Raw genomic sequence first — 14,310 nt, 5'->3', positions numbered from 1 at the left:
TGTGTGTGTGTGTTTGAGACAGAGTCTTACTCTGTTACCTAGGATGGAGTAGAGTGGCACAATTTTGGCTCACTGCAACCTCTGCCTCCCAGGTTCAAGCGATGCTCCCACCTCAGCCTCCTGAGTAGCTGGGACTATAGGTGCACACCTCCATACCTGGCTAAGTTTTGTATTTTTTAGTAAAGATGGGGTTTCGTCACGATGGCCAGGCTGGTCTTGAACTTCTGACCTCAGTGATCTGCCTGTCTCAGCCTCCCAAAGCGCTGGGATTCAGACACCTGCCAAAGAATTTTTATTGAAATAGCAACCAAATGTTGCTTATACCTATTACTCAAAGTAATACAAAATAAAACAGAGGTTTACTAGATATTTTGGGGCTTAAATTTGTGAAGTAAAATCCAAAAAAGTAATGTGGGTAAAAGCAGCTTAAGTAAACATGAAACTCTTAAAACATATAAGCTACTGAATTTTTAAGGATTTGAACACTGAAGTAATTTCTAATACCAATTCTCTACTCTTTTACCTTTCCAACTCCCTTTTATCTTACTCTCATCAAGAAAAGCACAGTTCTCACATTTGCATCTCAGAAGAAATGCATTATTATGGTCCCTACAGAGAGCCATTCCAGCAACTCTTTCAGTAGAACTCTGAATTCCTTCTGCTACCTAATGATTTCCCCACAATATGCTTCTTTTATTCCTGTTCCCAGGTTGTGAAGATTTGTTTAAAAATGTTATAAAACCTGAAACAATTGGTGCCACTATAAATGTATGTATAGATGCTATGAAGGTATGTATGATGCGGTTACATCCTGATAAACCCACTGTAAGATTAAAATATTGTAAGTTGAAAATTCATTTAACACACCTAACCTATCTAACATTATAGCTCAGCTCAGCCTACCTTAAGGTGCTCAGAATACTTACATTAGCCTACAATTAGGCAAAGTCATCTACCACAAAGCCTATTTTATAATAAAGTGTTGAATAGCTCATGTAATTTATTGAATACTGAATTGAAAGTGAAAAACAGAATAGTGGTATGGGTACTTGAAAGTATGGTTTCCACTGAATGTGTATCAACTTTTGCACCATCATAAAGTCAAAAAATTTTGTCAAATCATCGTTAAGTTGGGGATCATCTATCTGCTGGGATCATCTTCAGCTGGTTCCTTACTGTGACCCAGGGATCCCCAGAATCATCTCTAAAATTATAAAGGATTAAAAATAATACAAAACAGGATCTAATCACCAATACTCTCCAAATGGAGAATTTGTGTACTTCTCTCATAACTGAGGTTTATCCAGGAAATCCAAGGCTGATTTGACATATAAAAATCAATCAATGTAATAATATACCATATTAACAAGCTAAAAATACTCCACCATGTAATCATTGCAACAGGGGCAGAAAAAGCATTTAATAAGATCCAAAAACCACTCATGTATAAAACTCCCAGAAAACCAAGAACAGAAGGAAAACTTACTCAACCTGATAAAGGGTAGCTATAAAAAAAATCTACAGCTAAAATAATACCTAAAAATAAAAGACTTAACACTTTCCTCCTAATACGGGGAACAAGGCAAGGATTTCTGCTGCCACCATTTCTATCAAACCTTGTGCTGAAAGTCCTAACCAGTGAAATTAGAAAGCAATTATATCTCTATATGTTAGCAAAGAAGAACTGGAAACTGAAAATTAAAATACCACTTATAATCAAAAACTCTCCTGCAACTGATAAGCAATTATAGCAAGGTTACAGAATATAAAGTTTAATATACAATTAATTGGCTTCTTATACACCAGCAATGAACAAATAATATTTGAAATTAAAAAACAAGACCATTTACATTAGCACCAAAAATGAAATACTTAGGTATAAATCCAATAAATATATATACACAAATATATATACACATATGTATATATATACACATATATATGTATACATATACACACATATACACACACACATATATATATACACACACACATATAGACACATATATATACACATAAATATAAGATCTCTGGGGGAAAACTATAAAACTCTGATGAAAGAAATCAAAGAAGATCTAATTAATGTAGAGCTATCCCATGCTCATGAGTAGGAAGAATCAATATTATCAAGATTTCAGTTATTCTCAACTTGATATACAGATTCATTGCAATCTCAATAAAAATCCTGCAAGTTACTTTGTAGTTATCAAAAAACTGACTCTAAAATTTAAATGACAAGGTAAAAGACTCAGAACAGTCAACACAATAGTAAAGAAAAGCTGGAAGACTAACATTATCCAACTTTAAGACTGACTATAGGTCAGGTATGGTGGCTCATGCCTGTAATCTCAGCACTTTGGGAGACCAAGGCAGGAAGACAGCTTGAGCCTAGAAGTTCAAGACCAGCCTAGGCAACGTGAGACCCTGTCTCTATCAAAAAATTAAAAAATTAACTGGGCATAGTGGCACATGCCTGTAGTCCCAGGTACTTGGGAAGCTGAGGTGGGGAGATTACCTGAGCCCAGGAGGTCAAGGTAGCAGCAAGCTGTAATTGTGCCACTGCACTCCATCTTGAGAGACAGAATAAGACTCTAGCTCAAAAAAAAAAAAAAAAAAAAAAAAAAAAAAAAAAAGAAAAAAGAAGACTATAACTATAAAGCCACAGTAATCAAGACAGTGTGGCACTGGCAAAAGAACAGCAAAATAGATCAACAGGCCGGGCGTGGTGGCTCAAGCCTGTAATCCCAGCACTTTGGGAGGCCGAGACGGGCGGATCATGAGGTCAGGAGATCGAGACCATCTCTGGCTAATACGGTGAAACCCCGTCTCTACTAAAAAATACAAAAAAGTAGCCGGGCGTGGTGGCGGGCGCCTGTAGTCCCAGCTACTCAGGAGGCTGAGACAGGAGAATGGCGTGAACCCGGGAGGCGGAGCTTGCAGTGAGCTGAGATCCGGCCACTGCACTCCAGCCTGGGTGACAGAGCAAGACTCCGTCTCAAAAAAAAAAAAAAAAAAAATAGATCAACAGAACACGATAAACAGCCCTGAAACAGAACCATAAAAATATGTTCAACTAATCTCTGACAAAATGGGCAAAGGCAATTTAATGGAGAAAAGAGAGTCTTTTCAATAAATGAGGCCGAATGAACTGGTATCTACATGTAAAGAAATGAATCTAGACACAGATTCTTCATATCTGTCATAAAAATCCAAAATGGATTCTAGACTTAAAACATAAAATACAAAATTATAAAACTCCTAGAAGACAATAAAAAAGAAAATCTATACGAGCTTCGTTTTGGCAATTACATTTTAGATACAATAGCAAAAGCATGATCCATGAAAGAAAAATTCATGTTGGACTTCATTAAAATTAAAAATTTCTCCTCTGTGAAAGGCACTGTTTCTCCACTACCAGATAAGCAATGTCAACAGTTTCTGTGTATTACAAGAGACATTATATGTTTTCAAGTTTGTATGCTGTGTCATTATTTCTCTTTTTTTTTTTTTATAGAAAGGGTCTCACTGTGTCACCCAGGCTGGCTGGAGTGCAGTGGCACAATCTCAGCTCATTGCAACCCCTACCTCCTGGGCTCAAGCAATCCTCCCACCTCAGCCTCCTGAGTAGCTGGGACTACAGGTACACACTACCACCCCCAGCTAATTTTTCGTAGAGACAGGGTTTCACCATGTTGCCCAGGCTGGTCTCAAATTCCTGGACTCAAGGGATCTGCCCACCTCAGCCTACCAAAGCCCTAGGATTATCGGTGTGAGCCACCACGCCAGGCCTGTTCCTCACTTCTTTAAACAAATAATTATATACCCAGATCACTGTTTTGACTTTTCTTTTCTTTTTCTTTTTTTGTTTGAGATAGAGTCTTGCTCTGTCGCCCAGGCTAAAGTGCAGTGGCACAGTGTTGGCTCACTGCAACCTCCGCCTCCTGGGTTCAAGCGATTCTCCTACCTCAGTCTCCTGACTAGCTGGGATTACAGGCGCAAACCACCAAGCCTGGCTAACTTTTGTATTTTTAGTAGAGACGAGGTTTCACCATGTCGGCCGGGCTGGTCTCAAACTCCTGACCTTCTGATCCACCCGCCTTGGCCTCTGAAAGTGCTGGGATTACAGGCATGAGCCACCACGCCCGGCTTCTTTTGTTAATTCAATGTGTCTTCTAGATCATTCTATATTTGTACGTAGGCTTTCTCATTCCCAATTTTACATCTGCATAGCATTCCATTATATGTACTGAACACAATTTATTTAACTAGCTCCTACTGATGGATTTACATTGTTTCCAATACTTTACTATTACATATTATACTGTAAAGATTAACTTTTATTTCCTGAATTTGTGAGCCTAGCAATAAAATAAATTCCTAGAATTGAGACTACTAAATCATAAGATATGTTAATGTTAAATTAATAAATATTGTAAATTCCCTCTCATAAAGGTTTTACTAATTTATGTTCCCACCAGTAGTATAGGAAAGCATGTTACCTTACGCCCTTGACAAAAGTGTTTTTGTCAAACATTTTTTCTTTTTCTTTTTTTTTAGATGGAGTTTCGCTCATTACCCATGCTGGAAGTGCAATGGTGCTATCTCAACTCACTGCAACCTCTGCCCCCTGGGTTCAAGCGATTCTCCTGCCTCAGCTGGGACTACAGGCATGTGCCACCATGCCCAGCTAATTTTTGTATTTTTAGTAGAGATGGGGTTTCGCCATGTTGGTCAGGCTGGTCTCAAACTCCTGGCCTCAAGTAATCTGCCCACCTCAGCCTCCCAAAGTGCTGGGATTATAGGCGTGAGCCACCGCACCTGGCCCAAACTTCTTTTTTTCAATCTTGCACAAACTGCTTAATACTCACCAATCTTATAGTGTGAAATACGATACATCAATGTTTTTATTTATTTTTTTGAGACAGGGTCACCCAGGCTGGAGTACAAGTACAATGGCACGAACACAGCTGGCTCACTGTAGCCTACACCTCCCAGCCTCAAGCAATCCTCCTGCCTCAGCCTCCCAAACAGCTGGGACTACAGGTGCATGCCACCAAGCCTGGCTAATTTAATTTTTATTTTTTGTAGAGGCAATGCCTCCCTATGCTGCCCAGGCTGGTCTTGAACTTTGGGCTCAAATAGTTCTCTGGCCTTGGCCTCATTAAGTGCTAGGACTACAGGCATGAGCCACTGTGCCCAGCCCTCAGTGTAATTTTAAATTACATATGCCTTATGAATGAGGTTAAGTACCTTTATATATGTCTAAGAACTGTTAATATTTTCATTTCTGTGAACCTTCTGTTCACAAGTTTTGTCCATTTTTTGAAAATCGGACGGTTGTTTTATTTCTTTTTTTTCCCGCATTTAATAAGATTCTTCCATTTTAATGCATAAAACCCTTTGAAATCAGTGTCAACCAGGAAAATTCATGTTAGAAAAAATTGGAATGAGAGTTAATATTCTATATTCAGAACATCTGAGAAAGCATTTTTGACGATTACAAAAGTTTATTTAACAAAAAGTCTAATATGAAAATGTATATGACCTAATTTTTTTTTTTTTTTTTGAGACAGAGTCTCGCTCTGTCGCCCAGGCTGGAGTGCAGTGGCCAGATCTCAGCTCACTGCAAGCTCCGCCTCCTGGGTTCACACCATTCTTCTGCCTCAGCCTCCCAAGTAGCTGGGACTACAGGCACCCGCCACCTGCCTGGCTAGTTTTTTGTATTTTTTAGTAGAGACGGAGTTTCACCGGGTTAGCCAGGATGGTCTTGATCTCCTGACCTCGTGATCCGCCCGTCTCGGCCTCCCAAAGTGCTAGGATTACAGGCTTGAGCCACCGCGCCTGGCCAACCTAATTTTTACATCATAGTAAAACAGGCCCTATGGAGAGAGGACATGGGTTTCTCTGCTGAACAGCCATTATTTATACTCGTTTCAAGGCTTCTAACATGATGATATTATTTCCTCATATTACCACCATTCCAATATTGTTCTGTTGCCCACTAGTCGCCATCTCCACACATTCATCTATCACAAGGTTCATAAAGGGATCAAATCCCCATAATATTCCTTGGACATGTCTGCCACCATTTAATTTCAATGATAACTTCTTGTCCATAAATTTTTTAACTCGCGGGGGTGAGCTTTGCTCACGGCGTAGTCTGCGGGCTCACAGATGCCTTGGAACGGAATGCATGGCTTCCCTCAGGCTCCTGCGATAGGCCCGGCGTCTTGCGTTTGGTGTCATCGACCTAGTTAGCCCTTGATTATTTCTTTCATCATTATATAATATTCCTCTTCATTCCTTTAATACCTTGAGGTTTGAAGTATTTTTTTTTATTTAATTTAATATTAATATTATGTTCTTGCTCCTGATACATCATTGGCCATTTCCATTATTTTTAATCTTCTTTCCACTTAGGAGTTTTAAATATTTTTATTTGAGAGGCTTATGGGCCAGTGGAAATAAGACCTAAGCTTAGATGTAAGGGACGAACAGGAATTAGCTAGGTGATATATATAAACATAGCAGGAGTGGCATGAAAGATGGTGTCTTGGGAGGCCGAGACGGGCGGATCACGAGGTCAGGAGATCGAGACCATCCTGGCTAACACAGTGAAACTCTCTACTAAAAAATACAAAAAACGAGCCGGGCGAGGTGGCGGGCGCCTGTAGTCCCAGCTACTCCGGAGGCTGAGGCCGGAGAATGGCATAAACCCGGGGGGCGGAGCTTGCAGTGAGCTGAGATCCGGCCACTGCACTCCAGCCTGGGCGACAGAGCGAGACTCCGTCTCAAAAAAAAAAAAAAAAAAGAAAAAAGAAAGATGGTGTCAAGGAAGCATAAAATTCCAGGCCCAGAGAGGAGCATATAGAAAGGCTAAATGGGACAGAGAAGACAGAACAGGGAACTAAAAGCAGTTCAGTGTGGCAGAAGGATAGGTGGTTGGGATACGAGTAAAAATGAAAACAAGAACCATTAGCTTAAAGTAATTTTTTCTTTTTTTGGGGGGGTGTCGATGGAGTATTGCTCTGTCACCCAGGCTGGAGTGTAGTGGCTGGATCTTGGCTTACTGCAAGCTCTGCCTCCTGGGTTCAAGCAATTCTCCTGCCTCAGCCCCCCTAGTACCTAAGATTACAGGCGCAAACCACCACGCCCGGCTAATTATTTATATTTTTAGTAGAGATGGGGTTTCACCATGATGGCCAGGCTGGTCTCAAACTCCTGACCTCAACTGAGCCACCTGCATTGGTCTCCCAAAGTGCAGAGAATACAGGCGTGAGCCACTGCACCCGGCCATAAAGGATCATTTAAATTGGAGTTTGGACTTTATCTTGAGGGCAATAAGGAACTATTAAAATGTTTTATAACATGAAAAGATGTGTGCAGATCTGTGTTTGAGAAAAAGTATACAGCTACATTACAGAGAATGAAACAGAAAATCAGCTGCAGTAATCCAGGAAATGGTTTATACTAGGTGTGACCTACTACAGCAGCAGAGAAGGCAGAGAAAATGGGTGAGGAAGGCTGAGAGAGTTAGGTGGAATCAACAAGCCTTGTAAGGGATTTGACCACGAGTAGAGAGAAAGAGAAAGGAATTAAAGATGATACCTCTGTTTCTGGCTGGGACAAAGGGCGGGTGGTACTATCAATCAATCAGATCAGGAAAAGGGGGATAGCAGATTTTGGGAGGGTAAAAAAATTACTTTAATTCTGGACAGATTGAGTCTGAGGTGCATTAAAGTTATTCAAATGAAAGTGTCCAAAAGGCTGTCAGATATACAAAATCTTAAGACAAATATTTGGGCCACAGGTATAGGGAATCATACATATACAAAACAGATGACAACTAAAGCTATAAGAATAGGTGAAATCGCCTGGGGAGAATACACAAGGTGAGAAGAAAACCTAAGATCATGGAATACTAAGCATTTAGAAGACAAAGGAAATCTAATAGAGTAGACTGTCAGGGAACAGCCAAAAAGGAAGGTGAAAATATTATAAACAGGAGAAAAAGAAGTAAGCACAGAATGAATGCTTACTATGTGCTAGGCACTGAACTAAGAACTTTATGTGCAGTTGCTCATTGAATCCTTACACATTCTATGAGCAACCTACTATTATAATATGTATCATCACAGATGTGGACATTGTAGTTTAGAAACATCACCTTGCTCAAGATCACACATTTGGTTGGGTGTAAGAAATGGAATCAAGATTACATTTTAGTCCTCTAGTGCTCTTGTTCTTAACTACTACACTGTACCACCTTCTATGAAAGACTAAAAAAATGTAGTATCACAGACAAAAAGGATAAAACAGTGATTCAAAAAGAAAGGCACCACTCCAGTAGCAATGAGCTCATTTAGCACTGAGATATTGTTTTTTTTTTTTTTTTTTTTTGAGACGGAGTCTCGCTCTGTCGCCCGGGCTGGAGTGCAGTGGCCGGATCTCAGCTCACTGCAAGCTCCGCCTCCCAGGTTTACGCCATTCTCCTGCCTCAGCCTCCTGAGTAGCTGGGACTACAGACGCCCGCCACCTCGCCTGGCTAGCTTTTTGTATTTTTTAGTAGAGACGGGGTTTCACCGTGTTAGCCAGGATGGTCTCGATCTCCTGACCTCGTGATCCGCCCGTCTCAGCCTCCCAAAATGCTGGGATTACAGGCTTGAGCCACTGCGCCCGGCCTGAGATATTGGTTTCTAATAACATTCTCCAGGACAAGGAATCCATACTCTGGAAAAATGGCTGATCTGAGGACTGGGCAGGAAATACACAAGATGAGTCTAGGGCATCTTGCAGTGCCAACAAATAAGGAAGTATCAAAAACAAACACAATGATTAGGACATGTCCAAGGGACACGGAAACCAACAGAAAGAGTTACCAATGGCCATATCTGGAAATGTGAGCAAGAAAATAAAAGTAATATTGGATTATAACCCACAGTATAAACTAAATATCCATGAGTCCATACTAATCTAAATAAATAATTGAATAAATAGAGAAGGGACAAATCTAGAGAACCAAAGAGTCCTAACTGGTGTAAATGCTAATTTAACTTATGTAGAAACTTCCCTCAAGGAGAGAGAGCGTAACTCCCTGCTCCTCAAGTGTGTGCTCCACACAATGACTTCCTTCCAAAGCCTATGATGCAGAAAAGGAGAGGGGTAAAGACTAATTTTACTGTGGAGAAACCCGACAAAAGTGACATCAGTCAGCTGATCAAGGTTCACATCAACAGTGATAAGTCATGTTGACAGTATGTGCCTTAATATGCTGTGATGAAAATGTCACCCAGGCTGGAGTGCAGTGGCAAAATCATAGCTTCTGTAGCCTCAAACTCCTGGGCTCAAGTGAGCCTCCTGCCTCAGCCTCCTGAGTAGCCCAGGAGTACAAGTATGTGCCACCACGCCCAGTTAATTTTTAAAAATGTTTTTGTAGAGGCAGGGTCTCACCATATTGCCCAGTCTGAGTTTTGTACGCTACCGATAGTAGGGGAAACTGAGTGAAGGGTATAAAGTAACTCTGTACTATCTTTGAAATTATTCTGTAAGCCTATAGCTGTTCTAAAATGAAAAGGTTATTAAGAAAAACAAAAGAAAGACATCAACTGTGTTAAATGCTTAAAAATAAACAAACAAACAAATAACCCCCTCCCCCCCAAAAAAACCCACAAAGACTAAGGGCAGTTTCATAGAATGAATGGAAACAAAATCCAGATTATATTGAACAGGAGTGAATGAGAGGTAACAATGGCACTGAAAGCGTATGCCTTCTTCCAAAAAGTCTGATTATAAGAGGGAGAACAAATCACAGCTGGAAGTAGACATCAAGTTGAAGAAAGTGTTTTTGCTTTTGCCTTGTTAAATCAAGGTATAATTCACTTTCAAACAATTTACCTTTGAAAGTAGGTTTTAGTATATTTACAAAATCATAAAACCATCACCTCCATTTAATTCCAGAACATTATCATCACCACAAATGAAATGGTGAATTAAAGACTAGATAAATGTTCCATTTGAATGTGAATAGGAAAACAACATTAAGATCAATAAAACCAAAGCATCTAGCAATCTCCATTAAAATGCTGTGTCTTTTTTCAGAGAAATAGAAAAGCTGATCCTCAAACTCATATGGAATTGCCAGGAGCCCTAAATAGCAAAACAATCTTGAAAAAGAATAAAGTTGGAAAACTCACACTTCCCAATTTTGAAACTTACCAAAACTACAGTAATAAAAACATTATGGTACAGACATATGGCCAGACATAGGCTGATGGAATAAAATTAAGAAATCAGAAATAGGCCAGGTGCAGTGGTTCACGCCTGTAATCCCAGCACTTTGGGAGTCTGAGGGTGGGTGGATCAACTGAGGTCAGGAGTTCAAGACCAGACTGGCCAATGTGGTAAAACCCTGTCTCTACTAAAAATACAAAAACTAGCCAAGCATGGTGGCACATGCCTGTAATCCCATCTACTCAAGAGGCTGAGGCAGGAGAATCACTTGAACCTAGGAGGTGGAGGGTGAAGTGAGTTGAGATTACACCAGTGCACTCCAGCCTGGGCAACAGAGTGAGATTCTATCTCACAAAAAAAAAAAAAAAAAAAAAGAACTCAGAAATATGCTGGGTGCAGTGGCTCACACCTGCAATCCCAACACTTTGGGAGGTCAAGGCGGGAGGATTACTTGAGGCTGGAAGTGCGATATCAACCTGCGCATCAGAGCAGGACCCCATCTCTAAACACATAAATTTAAAAAGTAGGCCAGGTACGGTGGCTCACGCCTGTAATCCCAGTACTTTGGGAGGCCGAGGCAGGTGGATCACCTGAGGCCAGAAGTTTGAGACCAGCCTGAGCAACATGGTGAAACCCAGACTCTATTAAAAATACAAAAATTAGCCAGGCATGGTAGCGGGTGCCTGTAATCCCCGCTACTCGGCAGGCTGAGGCATGAGAATCGCTTGAACCTGGAAGGCTGAGGTTGCAGTGAGCCGAGATTGCACTACTGCATTCCAGCGTGGGCAAGAGTGAGACTTGGTCTCAAAAAAATAAAATAAAATAACAATGAATTAATTAATGAAGTTAAAAAGTCAAAAATAAACCATCACAAATACAATCCACTGATTTTCAACAAGGGTGCCAAGACCGTTTAATAAGGAAAGGACAGTCTTTTCAACTAACACTACTGGAAAAACTAGATATATACATGCAAAATAATGTTGGACTCTCACATTACACCATTAAAAAAATCAACTCATAATGGACCAAAGACCTAAACTGAAGAGCTAAAACTATAAAACTCTTAGAAGGATCTTCATGACATCAGATTTGGCAATGATTTTATGAATACGACAGATACCAAAAGCACAGGCAACAAAAGAAAAAATGAATTAATTGTAATTCATCAAACTTAAGGACTTTTGTGCATCAAAGGATACTATAAAGAAGTGATAATACAACCTACTGAATAGAAGAAAATATTTGCAAATGATATATCTGAAAAGAGGTTAATATCCAGAATATATAAAGAACTCCTCAAACTCAACAACAAAAAAACAAAACAAACTAATTTCTCCCCTCTTTTTTGAGCAATCACATTTACCTCCATCTCTGCCATCAAATTCTTCCAGCCAATAAGATTTTGTTTCTTCTGCGAAAGTTTAGTATCCTGCATACACTAGTGCCTGTCCTCTGACTAAAACCCATAAAAAATGGTAAACTCACCTGGCTAAACAAGTACAACTCCGTTAGTCCCTCTCTACTGCTTTGAGATAGTTTTAAAAAATACATTGTATCCAGGCCAGGCATGGTGTCTCATGACTGTAATCCCAAAACTTTGGGATGCCAAGGCAGGAGGATCTCTTGAGCCCAGGAGTTCGAGACAAGCCTGGGCAATGTGGCAAAACCCTGTCTCTACAAAAAAAAAAAAAAAAAAAAATTAGCCGATGTGGTGGTTCATATCTGTAGTCTGTAGTCCCAGCTACTCAGGAGGCTGAAATGAAAGGATTGCTTGAGCTCAGGAGGTCAAAGTTGCAGTGAGACGTGATCATGTCACTGCACTCCAGCCTGGGCAACAGAGCCAGAACCTGCCTCCAAAAAAAAAAAAAAAAAGAAAAAGAAAAAAGGTTTACCTGGGCGTGGTGGCTCACGCCTGTAATCCCAGCATTTCGGGAGGCCAAGGTGGGCGGATCACCTGAGGTCAGGAGTTTGAGACCAGCCTGGTCAACATGGTGAAACACTGTCTCTACTAAAAATACAAAAATTAGTTGGGCATGGTGGTGCATACCTGTAATCCCAGCCACCTGGGAGGCTGAGGCAGGAGAATCACTTGAACCCAGGAGACAGAAGTTGCACTGAGCTGAGATCATGCCACTGTACTCCATCCTGGGCAACAGAGTGAGACTCTGTCACAAAATAAATAAATAAATAAATAAATAAAGTTTTATCTAGAATTTCTAGTTGTTATCTGCAATAGGTTTGGTCCAATAGAAGCTAAATACCCATACCAGAAGCAGAACCAGAAAGTAATTCAGAAAGATATTTGTTATGGTACCATTTATCAGAAATAAGATGGAGACGATCTAAGTGTCTGACAGTGGGGGAATGGATATGTAAATTGTAATATATTCACTTAATGGAATAGCATATGACTATTAAAATATTTTGATACAGCTATAAATAAAATGGAAGAAATGTTTCAAGTTTAAGGCAAGATAAAAAAATGAAACATGGAAATAATGTGATAGTGGTTTCAATCTTGAATCTTAGATTTATTGCAAAGGATCTTGCCTATATACATAGATGAGGTTGTGACTAGTAAAACACAAATTCATTTTGAAGTGTTAATGAAGTAATATTAGCTTAACAATATGTTCCTCAATCAACATTCTAAGATTATGACTTAACAAGTAGTTCTGTGTGCAGTTTTTTCAGTTGTTACAAAATGTTTCTCAAACTTGAAAATATTAGCTAGGGAATGGAGCAAGATGGCCAAATAGAAGCCTCTACCCATGGTCCCTCCATGTACAGGAACACCAAATTTAACCACTATCTACACAAAAAAGCACCTTTGTAAGAACCAAACATAGGGAGCGATCATAATACCTGGTTTTAACTTCATATTGCTGATAGAGGCACCAAAGAGGGTGGGAAAGAGAGTCTTGAACTACCAACTCCACCCCTCCCCCATTCCCTGGCAGCAGCCATATGGCAAAAAGACAGAATCTATGCCCCTGGGCGAGGGAGAGTTCAGTGACTGTGGGACTCTGCATTGGAACTCAGTGCTGTTAACACAGGGCAGAACTCAGCTGATAGCCACAGAGGAAACATATAGAACAGCTCTAGACAGAAGGAATCGTCCATCCCAGTAGTCAGAACTTGAGTTCTGGCAAGCTTTGCCACCACAGGCAGAGCTCTCCACCACAGGCAGAGCTCTGGGGTCCTAAACAAATGTAAAAGGCAGTCTAGGCCAAAAGGACTGCAACTCCTCAGCAAGTCCTAGTGCTGTGCTGGGCTCAGAGCCAGTGGACATCGGGGGCACACAACCTAGTGAGACATCAACAGGGGTGGCTAAGGGAGTGCTTGTGCCACCCCTATCCCAACATCAGTCTGCACAGTTCCAACCTCCAAAGACACTGCTTCCTTTTGCTTGAGGAGTGGAGAAGGAAGAGTAAAGAGGACTTTGAATTGCAATTAGGATACCAGCTCAGCCACAGTAGAATAGGGCACCTGGCAGAATCACGAGCCCATTCTAAGCCCTAGCTCCCAGAAGACACTTCTAGACACACCATGGGCCAGAAGGGAACCTACTGCCTTGAAGGGAAGAACCCATTCCTGGCAGGATTCATAACCTGGTGACCGAAGAGCTCTTGGGCCCTGAATAATCAGTAGTAGTAGCTAGGCAGTATACTTCATGGGCCTTGAGTGAGACTCTGAGACATGCTGGCTTCACGTATGACCCAGAACACTCCAAGCTGGGTCATATGAGACACTCCTTCTGTTTGAGAAAAGCAGAGGGAGAAACAAAGCTTAGGACTCACAGCTTAGGTACCAGCTAAGCCACCAGCTGAGGTAGAGCACCAAGTAGGTTCTTAGGGTCCCTGATTCCAAGCCTGGGCTCTTCAACAGCATTTCTGGACCTGCTCTGGCTGAGAGAGGGTGAGTCCCAGGCCTGGCAGCATTCACCACAAGCTGGCTGAAAAGCCCTTGGGCCTTACGTACACCCTGGCAGTAGCCTCTCAGTACTTTCCATGGACCTGTGGTGGTGGCCAGGAGAAAGACTCCTCTGCCTGTGGAAAGGGGAGAGAAGAGTGGGAA

The 14,310-nt window shown here is 41.0% G+C and overlaps 1 protein-coding gene and 1 pseudogene across 9 annotated transcripts in view; both read right to left on the bottom strand.

Annotated features, from left to right (window-relative positions):
• TFDP2 (transcription factor Dp-2) overlaps window positions 1-14,310 on the bottom strand; it is a 217,923-nt gene that overhangs the window by 128,740 nt on the left and 74,873 nt on the right. The window lies entirely within an intron of this gene.
• LOC117084093 lies at window positions 5,494-6,141 on the bottom strand (annotated as a pseudogene).

This window comes from Trachypithecus francoisi, unplaced genomic scaffold (genome assembly GCF_009764315.1).
Source record: "Trachypithecus francoisi isolate TF-2019V2 unplaced genomic scaffold, Tfra_2.0 Lachesis_group0, whole genome shotgun sequence".
In the NCBI taxonomy this organism is placed as follows: Eukaryota; Metazoa; Chordata; class Mammalia; order Primates; family Cercopithecidae; genus Trachypithecus; species Trachypithecus francoisi.
Note: the sequence above shows the minus strand (reverse complement) of the source record. Positions and strands in the feature narration are given on the sequence as shown.